The sequence below is a fragment of the Rhinoderma darwinii genome (assembly GCF_050947455.1).
Source record: "Rhinoderma darwinii isolate aRhiDar2 chromosome 10 unlocalized genomic scaffold, aRhiDar2.hap1 SUPER_10_unloc_2, whole genome shotgun sequence".
NCBI lineage: Eukaryota > Metazoa > Chordata > Amphibia > Anura > Rhinodermatidae > Rhinoderma > Rhinoderma darwinii.
This window is the reverse complement of record NW_027461832.1, coordinates 248,541-264,937: the sequence shown is the minus strand read 5'-3', so window position 1 is coordinate 264,937 and position 16,397 is coordinate 248,541. Positions and strand designations below refer to the sequence as shown.

At 45.1% G+C, this 16,397-nt stretch overlaps 1 long non-coding RNA gene across 1 annotated transcript in view; it reads right to left on the bottom strand.

Moving 5' to 3' along the window:
* Nucleotides 1–2,269: 2,269 nt before the first annotated feature.
* Nucleotides 2,270–16,397, bottom strand: part of LOC142697948 (uncharacterized) — a 44,522-nt gene continuing 30,394 nt past the window's right edge. Inside the window, exons 2-3 of the long non-coding RNA XR_012865620.1 lie at nucleotides 3,396–3,572; nucleotides 2,270–2,356 (exon numbers count right to left, since the gene is read on the bottom strand). This is a non-coding gene — a long non-coding RNA (uncharacterized LOC142697948). The remainder of the gene's footprint in view (nucleotides 2,357–3,395; nucleotides 3,573–16,397) is intronic.

Sequence of the window (16,397 nt, the reverse complement as noted above, 5' to 3'; positions counted from 1 at the left end):
CTAGCTTTAATTAAGAAACTAAATATGGCTTTTTAGTACCACAACTGTTATTAAAGTGTAACCGTCTTTTAAATTTTTTCCCCAAAAGATTAATAGTACAAGCGAAAATAAAAAACTTTGCAATATATATTTTTAAAGAAAAATGCCCCTTTCTCCATTTTTCAGCCACTTATTTCCTTCTCTTCCTCCCCGTGCCTCTTGCAATGATCACTCACTCAGAATGCACTATTAAATTCATATTCAGTGAGGCAAAGATGAAGACAGCTCACCGAGGGATCAGGAGAGGGGAGGTGGAGCAGCTGCAGAGAGAGACACAGACAAACGCTGCTGCTTCTCGTAAGTGTTTTACTAGAATCCAGCACTGGGGTGAGATAAAACACCTACTAGAAGCAGCATCTGTGTGTCTCTCTTTCCTCTGTAGTCGTTTTTTGTTTTGTTTTTTGAGACAGGGTTTGAAATCCAAACCAGTGCTTTTGAAAAAATCCACCATTGTTTCTACTCACACTTTGTACAAATTGTTTTAGAAAAGAATGCTGTTACTACTGACCAAGTCAATTTTAATCAAAACTTATCTTAATGGGGTCAATACAGTTTTACCAATTTAATCAATGCCAAAGCTTGATATGTTCTTCGATATCTGGCCATGATTATAATTTTTACTTTATAATTCATAATTTATAATCAAAATATGTATAAGTATACTATAAAAATGGAGAGATGTGATACAAGTACCCCTAAAGCAGGGCAAACAGATCTATGGCCACGGACCGTCATTCTGACTTACCCCTCGACGGCCATGGCCATCCGACTTGTGTGCAGCGTCGTCCTCCTGTGAGGCGCCGGCACTCACTTCCGGATACCGAGACTGTCTCCGGAGGGCCCACGTGCCCGCGTGTGCACCATCCACCGCGCGTGCACGGTCTTAAAGGGCCAGTGCGCGCATATTGCAGGAAGTCTGCAATCTAGCCCAGAGTGCTCTGGGCTATAAAAAGGCCTCTGCCTTCTTGTTCCTTGCCAGAGCGTTGTTTGTTACCCGAAGTTTGTCGTGCTAATGGTCTGCTAGTATCTTCCAGTTTCCCAGTGTACCCTGTTCCTGTATCCTGTTTCCGTGCTATCCTGTTCTAGTGCCGTACTGAGCTGTTGCCATATTGTGCTGCGTTCCACGCCTGTTCTGCTACGCCACACCTGACGTCTACCTGCCGGCTGGTACTTGCTACTGTCTACGTTGCCTCAGGTATCCTCACTGAACTAGTGACTCTGTACTTTACCTGTTTGGCCAGCAGCCATCCCGCTACGCGGTACGGCCCAGTGGGTCCACACCCCACATTGTGACACCTACCGCAGGACACCAGCAGCGTAGCTAGGATTCATAGGGCCCCATAGCAAGGACAGGGATGGGCCACCACGTAGATAATACTAAATTACACTGCAGACAACAGTACAGAGGATAGAGATAGAGAGATAGAGAGATAGAGAGATAGAGAGATAGAGAGATAGAGAGATAGAGAGATAGAGAGATAGAGAGATAGAGAGATAGAGAGATAGATAGATAGATAGATAGATAGATAGATAGATAGATAGATAGATAGATAGATAGATAGATAGATAGATGGACAGCCACTGCTGCAGCTATAGTTACGCCCATGCAGGACCCTTTCCAGCCCCTTCCAAAAATCTATTTACAATAACACTACATGTATGAACATATATTAATTAAATTAATATATTTGTAAAGTTACCAGGAAAAAGCATAAGTAGCAAGAAGTAGCATATATATATATATATATATATATATATATATATATATATATATATAGAGAGAGATAATAAAGAATCGAAACTCAGTAATACTGGGATGTGATATCTTCAGATATGGACTGGAGTCTTATCGACTCCAGCAATTAATTTACGATAATCCAGAGCTCACAGTAAGTACAGTAGATCTATTAGAGGGATGTTAATATCCCAGAATATAAGCAATCACTGTAATTTATTCCCTCTGTAGATCAAAGTCTGTATCCCTCCTGAGACTATTGTTCGCATTCCTGATATATCGCTGCAATAAATAGTGCACCTTAAGCTGCATATATTAATGTGTATTGAAAATTAAAGTCAGCAGATATGTGATATTTTTACATAGGCTAGTTATATGATTACTGTATTACACATTAGCGTAAAGGACTCTTAATATAATATGCTATATATCAAGATGTAGTCGTACCTTGTTTGGGGACAGGATGTATGGTGGTCCTCCATTGGAGATGAATGACAACTGTCTCTGCAGCCATAGCAGCTCCTTCTGGGACTGCTTCAGCAAAAGCTCTACATCACTTGGCTTTTGACCCACTAATCCCTCCTGTATCAGAAGAAATAAAAAAGACATGCTGACATCGAAAACATCGAAAAATAAATGTGTATTTCAATTTACTGATTATCAGTGAACTTAGCCAATGCAGTAAATATTAGAAGAAATGAAAACTAGGAAATGGAAGTCTGGACACATTTTATAAGTGTCCCTGAAGTGATAATAGTAGGATATGTAACTTAGTTACTAACATCATTGATGTCTCCTGGTATAAAGGCTGTATATTAGATCTTTTATGTGGTTGTTAGCTGGAGAGGTTATATAATGTGTGTATATTCTGCATAAAAAGATAGACAAAGCTCTTACTACAATAATTATGTTTCTTATGTTCTAAACCTAAATTTGGCACTCTAGACTATTGGTACTTTCTAGAAACAAAGAGATGTCTGACCTAAATATGGCAGCAATTGATTTGAAGCCTAGACAAGTTTTAATTCTCCATATTGTAATATTTTGTCTGAAAACTTAATTTCTCAAGCCTGTGAATTTTAAGTTGCTGCTAATTTTCTGCATTTAGAAGTTTTCTCTTATTCAGCCCCTTATTTAGCTTATCAACCATATTTCCATACAATTGGGATTTACTCATTGTGCTGCTCCTCCTTTATGCTTTACAAATGTCTGACCTGTCGCCAACAGTTATTTGTGGGCTGTGGAGGTAGGTTATGCAACCATAATACACATTGAAGAGTGCAGAGTCACTAAAGGCCCTTTTACACGGGCCAATTATGGCCTGACAAATGTACTATAATTTACACCAGAAACTGGCATAAATTATAGCGCAAATCTATGCCAGCTTGTAGCTGGAGTAGATTCAACTTTCTGGTGCACGGACGACCCGTGATGCCCCTAATTTATTAAGAGGTGTGCACCTCCTAATAAACTAGACACATCTTACTCCAGCACTCTTTAGATTAAGACTGGCGTCTAAAAGGCCAGACTTAATAAATTCCCCCTAAAGGAATACCAGACACAGCTCCTGGACAGTCTAACCCAGCAGTTAAGATAGAGGATTACGCCAAAATGTTTTTACCTTCAGACATCCTAGTCTGGTCCTTAGCTCATCACACTCCACTTGCAAGAGCCGAATCTCTACTTCGCGCTCTGACTCTTTACTAGGACAGGGGGAAGGAGCCGGCCCTCCATTCACTGATCGCATGATGTCTCTTGTTGGTGGCGTCTTAGCCAATGTTGTAGAAGTTTTCTTCTGCTGTAATTATAAGCAGAATAGATGTCTTCTTACATGACATAAAGGTTTTACCACATCCTTGCTTTTCAGTTCACGGCAGCTCTCATAAATTATTTATGTAAGAGTCAATATATGAGCAAACAGAATAAAATAGATTTGAAAATAACACAAACATATTTAGAATGGTACAGACAGGAAAAAATGGAAATGGAGGAGAGACAGGAAGAGTCTCCATAGAGCCTGAGATGACATGTCTGATGTTGTTCATTAAAAACCAAACTGGATTTTTATATTCTAAACTGATGTTGGATTTTCAGGCTTTCTTGTTTGCTGCCATTACACATATGGAATTAGTTCTATTTCAAAAAATGACATACCAAATAACATATGCTCTTTAGTATTTTGGGCCAGATTTAAGGTAGGGCACATGAGGTATGTGCCCTGGGGCCTCCCCCACCCACTTTCTCTGATGGCCGTTTATTGATCATATCAAGCTAAGACGAGGTGGAGAGGTGCACAAAGAACACACAGAAAAGGCCATACTTACATAATGGGCAGGTAAAAACCCATTCCCAACAGGACACGGACAGGTCAGAAATGCTGCTGAAGGAGAGTGATCAGGTGCATTAAATAATAATAGCCACTCCCACTGGCCTTGAGGGGAGTGGCATGTGGTGCATGGGTATGGATGTGAAGTAAAGAAATAAATAGTGTATAATATACAAGTGGTAATACAATGTGTGAAATATAGGGGGCAGTATAGTGCAGATGGGTCAGGACTGTGAGTAGTAGATAAGGTTTAAGTGCAGTGTGTAAGAACATGGAGGGATAATGTGCGAGTCGTGAGGCACAGCATATATAGCCGAATAGCCACCTATTTGTAATGCCATGTTATTACATAGAGGGGGCTGCCCTGCTTGCTGTACTAGATAACAGCACACAATGCTCTCACAGCATTATAAGACCTGGCCGTGTCCTGAAAAAAATATATACGGTTTAAGTAACCATGGAAAAAAACATTGGGTATTTGGTAGTAATTTTGGCCCAAAAAAAGTGGTGTGGTGGGCACATTTGCGTGTTGCTTTCTCTTTTGAAGTCTAAGGGAGTCACTTGTTCGGTAGTCTCCATAACTTCCATAGACTTTAGTGGAGAGGACCACATGCATGCACTGCTACCTCTCCTATATGGGGCTGTAATGGTGGGGTCAGGTGGGATCTAATTCCAAATGGTAGGATAGGTGGGCCCACCAGCTTTTTTGCCCTCGGGCCTCCACTAACCTTGATCCGCCTCTTCCGGTGATTAAAGGTTGTTGAGATAATATAATACCATTCCATGTGTGCCCTGCTTACCCGCACAGGAACAATCAATACATAAACACTTTCTCCAGTTGGGCGATGGCACACTTTTTTTTAGATGTATCGCACAGAAAGCGCTGTATTACTGATAGTGCTGAATTCACCAGAAAGACAATGCTGTACACATATCTCTCCATCTATACAATAGGGGCTCTTATGGGACTGCATTTGGCTTTCACATTCTGTTAAAACTTGCAGTTCCTCAGCGAGTAGAGCTCTTCATTATTAAAATATCTGTATTACTGTTTGTAGAGTCAAAATGCAAATCGTATCTCTGCATCTCTATAGTAGGTGCGGTAGTGGGAATCCAAGTACCAAACAGCAGTAGATCTTTACAATTGTACTTTGGGCGAGTGGCTCTGCCGGCTGTTGTCGGATTAGTTTTAAAAGGATTGTCCCACAAAGACAACCCCTGTATCAAACCCCTTTTCAGATGGAAGCCGCTGTGGTAATCAGCTGATCTATGTGGGTATGGCTTCTCAAACCCTATAGATTTGTCGTACTACATACCAATTGTAACGTCTGTGGTCGCTGACCACGAACTCCTTCCATCTGGTCGACGCCCTTCTCTCCAGAGATGTCTGCACATGCGGCCATCCTGTTCCACAGTGACCACAAGGGTGCTCAGTCAGCCTTGGTGCGCACACTGGTGTGAGATTGAGCTGATTGTTTCCAGAGCACCCTGGACTATAAGAAGGGCTCTGCCCATGCCTATCTTGCCTGAGCCTTAATGTAGTTATCCTAGTATGTCTATGCAAATGGTCTAGTGTTTTCCAGTTCCCAGTGTTCCCCATTCCTGCTACCTGTAACCTATATCCTGTGCTATCCTGGTAAAGTGCCGAGTTGAGCTGAAGTCGTGCTGTGCTGTGTTCCATGCCTGTCCTGTTACACCACGACTGGCGCCTGCCTGCTGCCCAGTCCCAGCCAAGCCTGTCTTTCTGAGTTACCACAGGTACACTATACGAACTATTGACTGTGACGTGTGTCCTGTTGGCCAGCTGCCATACCATCAAGGCAGTACGGCCCAGTGGGTCAACGTACCCTTCGTGACACCAATCACATAAGTAGCCATCGGCTCGAGTCAGCTTTTTATCAGCGGATTTCAACTGTGGTCCAACCTCTGTAACGTTCATAAATGGACAGAGACTGTTTTTGTGAGACAGCCCTTTTATTAGCATAGTAAAAAGACTATGTACATCATAAGCATTGCAAGAATATTTAGTTATTTTAAAAGGACCAGCTTCCTCTAAGGACGTTTTTCCAGCTTTATTTTGAATTTTTTGCAAGACAATTTAGCCAAAAATTACAGAGAGGCAAACAAGCAACTAATCTCAATGACGCTCGATGGACCCCGATGTGGTTCATCTGAGTGTCCATTCTTTTTAACGTCAAGAATATCGGTGGATGCCGAGCCTTAGAGCACTAACTTGAAAAAAAAGCAACATTTTGTGTGAATTGTAAAATGTATAGATCTGTGATATTGCTATTAATATTGCCCATAAAATATAGGACCAGAAAGAGTATCAATACTAAAATTTTAGATTGGTACCAATAGTAAATTGCTACTTATCTCCTTCCTTGTTATCACTGAAGAATAGCGCACTGACTAGATGGAGATACTTGTCTGAATAAGTGAGAAAGCCTCTGCCCTTTGTGTTTGGAAAAATTGGCACTTGGTCTTGGATGTCTCAGTGAGTAGGTGAGCAAGTATGTGGGTGTCGAGATTGTGAGCACACAAGGTGCAATCACCCAGCCCTGTGTGTCCAGAGAAGTAAGTATGCAGGTGCATGCCTGTCTGTGATGCCTAGATTAGTGCCTGGCTGTATAGCAGTATGTGGGAACAATATAGCTCTGATAATTGGGCACTGTATGGCACTATTATGTAGAAAACGTTGGGCAGGGTTATTTACACCCTGTCACGGTTTATGGGTATGTGGACCCACTAGGCCGCACCGCCGTAGCAGGGAGGCAGCTGGCCAAACAACAGGGAACCCCAGCATTACAAAGTCCTGCACAAGGGTACCTGGATAGTCCAGACAGTGGCCGCAGCTCTGGCACAGATGGAGGTAACGCCAGATGTGGCGGATGACAGCAGGTGCCGCAGGTTGCGCCAGACGTGGCGAATCCCTCTGGATGTGGCAGATGACACAGGATGTGGCGGATGACACAGGACGTGGAAAACAACAACAGGTGCAGTAGACACGACTCCAACTAGTAGGCACAGGAACAAGAACACAGCACGGGATACAGGAACAGGTAACAGGGCACGGGTAACAAATAGAACGGGAAACACTAAGGGACCATTTGCAAGACAGACTTGGGATATACTAACAACACTCAGGTAAGGATCAGACGGACTGGGGACTTCTTATAGTCCAGGAAATCATGTGTGTTGATGATGATAATTTTCTTCATGTGCGCGCGCTGGCCCTTTAAGAGCCGGCACGAGCGTGCGAGCGCACCCTACGGGACACAGCGGACCGGAGCGGAAGTGAGTGCTGGCGTCTCCTGGGAAGGAGATTGGGACCAGCGCTCACATATCCATGACTGCGGGCGTCAGGAGGTGAGTAGACCCGACGGCCCGCGGCCATGGACGCTAAAGTATCCCCCCTCTTATGCCCCCTCTTCTAGGGGCCAGAGCGAGAGAGGAACTTCTTAACGAGAGCAGGGGCATCGAGGTTCTCCTCCGGCTCCCAGGTCCTCTCCTCAGGACCAAACCCTCTCCAGTCCATCAAATAGAAAGTCCTTCCTCCGGGGAGGACTTTTGTGCATTTGGCAGACAGAAGAAGAATTCTCCGATGGGGACACAGTTCTAAACTGGCTGGGCACCCTGGTGTTCGTAAAACCGGAGACCTGATTGCTCGTCACTTCTGGTGGCCCACGCTGCCCATCGATGTTGTGGACTTTGTCTCTTCTTGCATGGTGTGTGCTTCTAACAAGGTTACTCACTCCAAGCCTGCCGGCCTGCTTAAACCTCTGCCTGTACCCAATACCCCCTGGCAGCACATTGCGATGGACTTTGTCACTGACCTTCCTCCCTCAGCAGGATGCAACACTATCTTTGTAGTGGTGGACCGGTTCTCGAAGATAGCACATTTTATCCCGCTGACCGGCCTACCTTCTGCTCCCCGACTGGTGAGTCTCTTCATTTAGCACATCTTCCGCTTGCATGGCTTGCCCCTTCACATTGTGTCTGATCGGGGGTTATGGTTTACGTCGAAATTCTGGAGGGCTCTCTGTAAACTCCTGGATGTGAGATTGGACTTTTCCTCAGCCTTTCCTCAGTCCAATGGGAAAGTCGAGAGGATCAACCAGATCATGGAGAATTATCTCCGTCACTTCATCTCCTTACAGCATGTTTACTGGGTACAGCTTCTTCCATGGGCCGAATTCTCGTACAACAACCACACAAGCGAGTCCACTACTTCCACTTCGTTTTATATTGTGTACAGTCAACATCCTAGAGTCCCTCTTCCAGTGTCTACTACTTCTCAGGTACCCGCTGCTGACTCTGCATTTGGGGACTTTCTGCAAATCTGGCAACAGACCCGGTCCTCTATTTTGCTGGCTGTCAATCGCATGAAGCGAAAAGCGGATACAATAAGAAGAGACCCGCCTCAGTATCTTCCAGGTGCCAAAGTTTGGCTGTCCTCACAGAACATTCGTTCGAAGGTGCCTTCACACAAGTTTGCTGCCAGGTTCCTCGGTCCTTTTGAGATTCTGCAACAGATAAACCCTGTCTCCTATAAACTGTGGCTGCCTCCTACCCTCAGAATCCACAACTCCTTTCATGTGTCCCTCCTGAAACCAGTGGCCCTGAGCCGCTACAGCAAGTCTTCCTGTTCCACAAATGCTCCCAGCGGTTCTTCTGATGTGTTCGAGGTGAGGGAGATCCTGGACTGCAAACTTCAAAGGTTTGGCAGTGACAATACAGGACGGGTCTATGATACTTTGAAGGGACTCCACCGTGTCATCCGTGTCAAATGACCTAGACAGGGCATCAGCCTTCACATTTTTGTCAGCGGGACGGTAGTGGAGCACAAATTCGAAACGGGTGAAGAACAGAGACCACCTGGCTTGACGGGGATTTAGCCGTTGAGCAGACTGAAGGTAGGTGAGGTTTTGTGGTCAGTGTAGATCATGATGGGATGAGCTGCACCATCCAGCAGATGTCTCCACTCCTCCATAGCCAATTTGATGGCCAGTAGCTCCCGATCCCCAATAGAGTAATTGCATTCTGCATAAGAAAAAAGCATCGAGTTGTAGCCACATACTACTGCCCTTTCTTTGGAGCTCCTCTGGAACAGAAGTGCACCTGCACCAACAGAGAAGGTGTCCACCTCCAAAAGAACCTGCCGAGATACGTCAGGATGATGGAGGATCAAGGCTGAAGTGAAGGCTTTTTTGAGACTAATAAATGCGGACTCTGCCTCTGGGGTCCACACCTTGTCGTTCACACCCTTCTTGGTAAGGGTGGAAACAGGAGATGTCAGTGATGAGAAGTTTGGGATAAACTGCCGGTAGAAATTGGCGAATCCCAGGAAACGCTGTATGGACCTCAGGCCTTGAGGACGTGGCCACTCCAGGACAGCTCTCACTTTCTCAGAATCCATCTGGAGACCATGATCCGAGATGATGTAGCCCAGGAAGGGCAGAGAACTCCTCTCAAAGATGCACTTCTCCAGCTTGGCGTATAAACTATTCTCCCTTAATCGTAGTAGGATTTGACGGACATGCCTCCGATGAGTCGTCGGATCTGGTGAGAAAATCAAAATATCATCGAGATAAACAACAACACAGATATAGAGGAAATCTCGGAAAATATCATTAACAAATTCCTGGAAGACGGCGGGAGCATTACACAGTCCAAATGGCATCACCAGGTATTCATAGTGCAGGGTCGAAGGGATCCGTCTTTTTTTTTAACGAAGAAGAACCCAGCCCCGGCTGGGGAGGAAGACTTTCGTATGAAACCCCTCTCCAAATTCTCCTTGATATAGGCCGACATGGATAGAGACTCTGGCAAGGAGAGAGGATATACTCGGCCACGGGGGACAGAGACATTAGGAACCAGTTCAATGGGGCAGTCATAACTTCGATGTGGAGGCAGCGTCTCAGCCTCCCTTTTGCTGAAGACATCTGCAAACTGAGTGAACCTGGGGGGCTGTCCCGCCAATGACTGAGGTAGAGGAGGCTGGACAGGATGGATCTGCAACAGACAATGACCAAGGCACTTGGAGCCCCATTGGAGAACCTCTCCGGAATTCCAGTCCAGGACTGGGGCATGCAGTCTAAGCCAAGGCAGGCCCAGCAGAACAGGACTGATGGCCTTGGGCAAAAGAAGGAAAGAAATTAGTTCAGAATGAAGGACTCTAACCTGGAGCTTCAACGGCTTGGTTTTAGAAACTATGGGACCAGACAGAGGCAGTCCATTCAAAGAGGCAACAGCCAAAGATGTCTCCAGGGGAACTATGGGCAACTGGAGATGATCCACTAGCTCCTTATGGATGAAGTTTTCCGCAGACCCAGAGTCAAGATAGGCAGAAACTTGATGCATCCTCTCACCGTATACTAGGGTCACAGGAATAGTCAGCTTGGAACAGAATGCTTTATGAGGTACCGTTCCACCTAGGGTTGTCTCTCCAACCAATCCTAAGCAATGGGGTCTCTCTGGTCTCTGGGGACACAGACGCACAATATGGCCTCCGAGGCCGCAATACAGACAAAGTCCAGAAGTGCGTCTGCGTTGTTTCTCCTGGATAGACAATTTGACATGGTTCATCTGCATAGGATCCTCTGGTGGGACGACTGAGGAGGATAGTAAGTATTACTGGAAAGTAGAATCCAGCCTAGGAAGTTCTCTCTCCTGGAGAACCTCTTGGGAATGCTCCCAGATCCTTATGTCAACTCGGGTGGCAAGTAGGATAAGATCGTCCAGGGTAGATGGCAGATCACGAGTGGCCAGCTCGTCCTTAATCCCAGAAGACAGTCCCTGCCAGAATGTGGCCACCAAAGCCTCGTTGTTCCAGGTTAACTCAACAGCCAGGATACGGAACTGAATGGCATACTCGCCCACGGAGAGGTCTCCCTGGTGTAGGATCAGCAGAGATGCAGCAGCCGAAGAAACTCTCCCAGATCCTCAAAGATCAAGCGGAAGGTCCATAAGAAGCACTGCAAGTCACGCGTCTCTAGTCCCTGATGTTCCCACAGAGGATTTGCCCATGCCAGGGATTTGCCAGTAAGGGGAGAGATGATGAACGCGATCCTGACGTCATTCGAAGATAAGGACCTGGCATGTAGTCTGAAGTGGATCATGCACTGATTCAAAATACCCCTGCAGGTCCTCGGGTCTCCGTCATAGCGTGGAGGTAGCGGCAAGATGCACAGGGGATCGGCACTTGTACAGACAGGAAATGTAGCAGGAGGAACAGCAGGAATGGGTGCAGTGACGACTGTGGTTGGAGCAAGCAGCCGATGGGCAATGGCGTTCACCGACGGGAGGAGTTACATAGTTACATAGTTAGTACGGTTGAAAAAAGACACATGTCCATCAAGTTCAACCAAGGGATGTGAAAGGGGAAGTAAAAAATTTCTACACATAGGAGCTAATATTTTTTTGTTCTAGGAAATTATCTAACCCCTTTTTAAAGCCATCTACTGTCCCTGCTGTGACCAGCTCCTGCGGTAGTCTATTCCATAGATTCACAAAGTTGGTCTTGCTGTTACTGGAGGTCTTGCATCTCGGCCAGCACGGCTTGTGTCGTCAAGGTCTCAGGTTGACCAGCGGGGTCCATGGCCTGAGCGTACTGTCACGGTTTATAGGTAAGTGGACCCACTAGGCCGAACCGCCGTAGCATGGAGGCTGCTGGTCAAACAACAGGGAACCCCAGCAATACAAAGTCCCGCACAAGGGTACCTGGATAGTCCAGACAGTGGCCGCAGCTCTGGTACGGATGGAGGTCGGTGCAGCAGGTAACGCCAGACGTGGCGGATGACAGCAGGTGCCGAGGTTGCGCCAGACGTGGCGAATCCCTCTGGACGTGGCAGATGACACAGGACGTGGTGGATGACACAGGAAGTGGCAAACAACAGCAGGTGCAGTAGACACGACTCCAACTAATAGGCATAGGAACAAGAACACAGCACGGGATACAGGAACAGGTAACAGGGCACGGGTAACAACTGGAACGGGAAACACTAAGGGACCATTTGCAAGACAGACTTGGGATATACTAACAACGCTCAGGCAGGGATCAGACGGGATGGGGCCTTCTTATAGTCCAGGAAATCATGTGTGTTGATGATGATGATTTTCTTAATGTGCGCGCGCTGGCCCTTTAAGAGCGGGCACGAGCGTGCACGCGCACCCTACGGGACACAGCGGACCGGAGCGGAAGTGAGCGTGGCATCTCCTGGGAAGGAGATGGGGACCAGCGCTCACAGATCCATGGCTGCGGGCATCAGGAGGTGAGTAGACCCGACGGCCCGCGGCCATGGATGCTACACACCCTACATGACACTGTTATGTGGATATGGTTTTTCACTGTTACTTGTGTAGTGTATGACACTATTATTTGGACATTATTTGACATTATTATTTGCACGCTACATGTACAGTTATTTCGACTTTGGGTGGCCACACGAAATATTGATTTGATTTAGATTTTTCTTCTGTTCATTCCCTTTGCATTTTGTTAATTGATAAAAAAAAACTATTATTAAAACTTCTATTTTTTAAAGCATTCCAACTTTGCAGCATTTTTCCACAACTGCCTAAACGTTGGCACAGTACTGTATATGATTAAAATAATGGGTTCAGCTTATTATCCTTTAAACTGGGAAATGTAGATGCCTCTTATGGTTGGCTTTATGTATTAGTATTACTGTAATATTATTATACTGTATATGTAATAAAGCAAACACATTCGCAACGGCCACGTCAGCATAAAAAATAGCATTAGGGATAGAACCAGACTAAATCTTTGCTTCAGATAAAGAAAAAAAAAAAGCTATGTATGATAGTATATAGCATTGACCTTCTCAAGCGTTGTCCTGCTGCCTTCACTGCATAAATCCAATCTGTTCCACAATGGTAAATAGGGATACATAATCTTCGACAGTAGCTATGTAATTTGAGACACATAGTAGTGAATGGAAACTCAGTATCAAATTGTATTGTATGGGCAGGTGCTCTGTTTTTAGGAAATCTTTATTTCCATAGATTTAATTGAACAATGTACATCTTCCCTAGCATAATGGTAAGTTTTAGTGTTCAGGACCTCAGAAAAATTATATTATGTAGTCAAAATAGATTATTTCCATTGAAAGCTGTCGAAACCTACGTGTTACACATGCCATAGATGTTCACACTTGCAGAAACACATACACAGAACTCCTATAAATTCCCATACGTATGTTTGCAAATCAATATTAATTACTCTGAGTCGCACAGTGTAACATATTGAAGCTGATCAATGGCAGTTAATATCAATTTAAGCTTTAATAAGCAGAAAAAAAACGTTTAGGGTCATGATTAAACTTGACTTTACAGTTAAAAGCCCTAAGGCTTCACTTAAAAAACACACAGGATTTTCAGAATTGTGATACTAATTTTAAAAGTAACAATTCCCCTCTCTTTCCATTACTGCTATCAAAGAAATAAAGTCTTATAAATTCTTAAGTCTAAAGACAACAGGGTTTCTTTATGATGTGAAACAGGTTATATGTCATGATCTTTTCTGTTCTTTATGTTGTATTCTAAGCCCTTATTCACACGACAGGGTTTCCCGGCCGGGTGACGGCCGTTTATAAAACGTTTGTCACCTGGCTGCAGTAGGAACAATAGACCCCTAATGGGGCTATTCACACGACCAATTTTTTTGACGGGCCAGGAAAACCGGGCGTCAAAAAATGGGACATGCCCTATTTTCGGCCGTTCACCCGGCCGCCCAGCTCCCATAGAAGTCTATGGGGCCGGGTAATACACGGCCATCACCGGAATGTATCACGAGTGACGGCCATGTCTACCGTTGCTCGCTCTCGCCTCACAGCGCAGAGTGCATGTGAGGAGGAGTAGTTTATACCATTCGGACGAATGGCTGTACGCTGGAGGTAAGTTTCTACACTGTATGGCAGGGCCCGGGTGTACAGCAGGTGGAAGGGAGCACTGCTGTGGCTCCCTTCCCCTGCTTGTTTTAAAAGCGCCCTAGCCCGGCGACACCTCCCATGGCCGATGGCGCCGCTAGCAGCTGCTGCGGCTGCTACTGCTGTAGCAACGCCACTATAGCAGAGCAGGGAGGTATCTCCCTGCTCTGCAATGTGCTAGCCCCACTTTAGCTCCCTGAAGGAGCAGAATCCCTGTGTGTTCGGGGATTCCACTCCTGGACAGAGCGCTTGATGTCTCTGTCCATATATGGACAGTGAAATCAGGGGAAACTCCTGAAGCGGAATCCCCGAACACTCTGTGACCGGGGATTCCACACCAGGCGAAGCCAGTAACGTTCAGTATCCATAAATGGACACAGACGACAGGGGCTTTTCCTGAAGTGGAATCACCGGCCACATGGGGATTCCCCTTCAGGAGTTGCCCCTGATGTCACTGTCCAGATCGGCCCGGAACGGGTGCAAAACGAATGCAAACCGGCCGGGAAAAACGGCTGATTTTATCGGCCGATACTCGGGCTCGGTTGGGACCCTGTCGTGTGAATAAGGCTTTAGTGTTGCTCAACTATGAGCACATTCTATGTGATCTTTTTGTCTGTTAAAAACAAAATTTGAAAATTTGTCAATAAAAATTATGTTTTAAGAAAAAGACAACAGGGTTTATCAGTGTTGTCGGTATCCATTAAAAAATGGATCTGACATACAGCAGATGTCATGGCTTTATAAATGAAATCCATGCTGCTAGTATGAACAGAGCCTTAGTAGGTATTTTAGTTTTCCCTTGACATGCTTGAAACACAGGCGGTTGTGGATGTTACTTTAATTGGAATGACAATTATGATCTTAGACATGGGGAAGAAAAATAAAATTAGGCATCTCGCATAGTATAGAAATATACCCACTTTTGAAATGATATTAATTTTACATGGATTTTTATCATGCTATTTGAAAAAAATCCTCCCTTTCACAGAGTACAGGCACTGTATTCTAAACATGTACTCTGCTGATGGTAGCAGGATAGCAGCTGCAGGGGATTTGAATTTACCCAAAACTGCCCTGCTCTATTAACCAAACCACGTTCTTTCATAAAGAGATCAATTTGGTTGAAATAAAATATTAGGAAATTGCTGATAATGAACCTATTTCTTTAAATTGGCCAGATAATGCAGATGGTAAAAGGAAACAAGAATAGCCTATGTGATCTCCCTCTATGTAGCATTGTGGTTTGTCTGCGTCCTGCCGGGTGGTGTTATACCTGCCCTCGTGTGTAAGTATGGCCTGTTCAGTGATTTTAAAGTAATATAGTTCTTTTTCAGTGATTTGTTTGATAAATAGGAGTATAGGGACTCACAATACGATGAGGACCCTTGACGCGGGTTGCGAGCTTGCGTATTTTGGCCAAAATATTAACCAATACCTCACGTTTGTTATTGATATTTATCGTGTATCATGGATATCTTTTCAGGATGCAGCCAGGTCTAGTGCATGGGGGAGAGTGATTTGTCAGTATATTGGAAGGTGCTGGGCAGCCCGTCCTGTCTAATATTATGGGCGTGACTAATACGCTGTATGCCAGCATGGTGCACTACATGTAACCGTGTGACTGACATTCTTATAAAAGCTACATAGAGGGAGAATACACAGGAGATTACACATGGATATCTTTTCAGGAGGCAGCCAGGTCTAGTGCTGGGGGAGAATGGTTTGTCAATATATTGGAAGGTGCTGGGCAGCCCACCTTGTCTAATATTATGGGCGTGACTAATAGGCTGTATGCCAGCATTGTGCACTACATGCCCCCATGTGACTGACATTCTTATAAAAGCTACATAGAGGTAGAATACACAGGAGATTACACATGGATATCTTTTCAGGAGGCAGCCAGGTCTAGTGCTGGGGGAGAATGGTATGTCAGTATATTGGAAGGTGCTGGGCAGCCCGCCTTGTCTAATATTATGGGGGTGACTAATAGGCTGTATGCCAGCATGGTGCACTACATGCCCCCATGTGACTGACATTCTTATAAAAGCTACATAGAGGTAGAATACACAGGAGATTACACATGGATATCTTTTCAGGAGGCAGCCAGGTCTAGTGCTGGGGGAGAATGGTATGTCAGTATATTGGAAGGTGCTGGGCAGCCCGCCTTGTCTAATATTATGGGCGTGACTAATAGGCTGTATGCCAGCATGGTGCACTACATGTAACTGTGTGCCTGACATTCTTATAAAAGCTACATAGAGGGAGAATACACAGGAGATTACACATGGATATCTTTACAGGATGCAGCCAGGTCTAGTGCTGGGGGAGAATGGTATGTCAGTATATT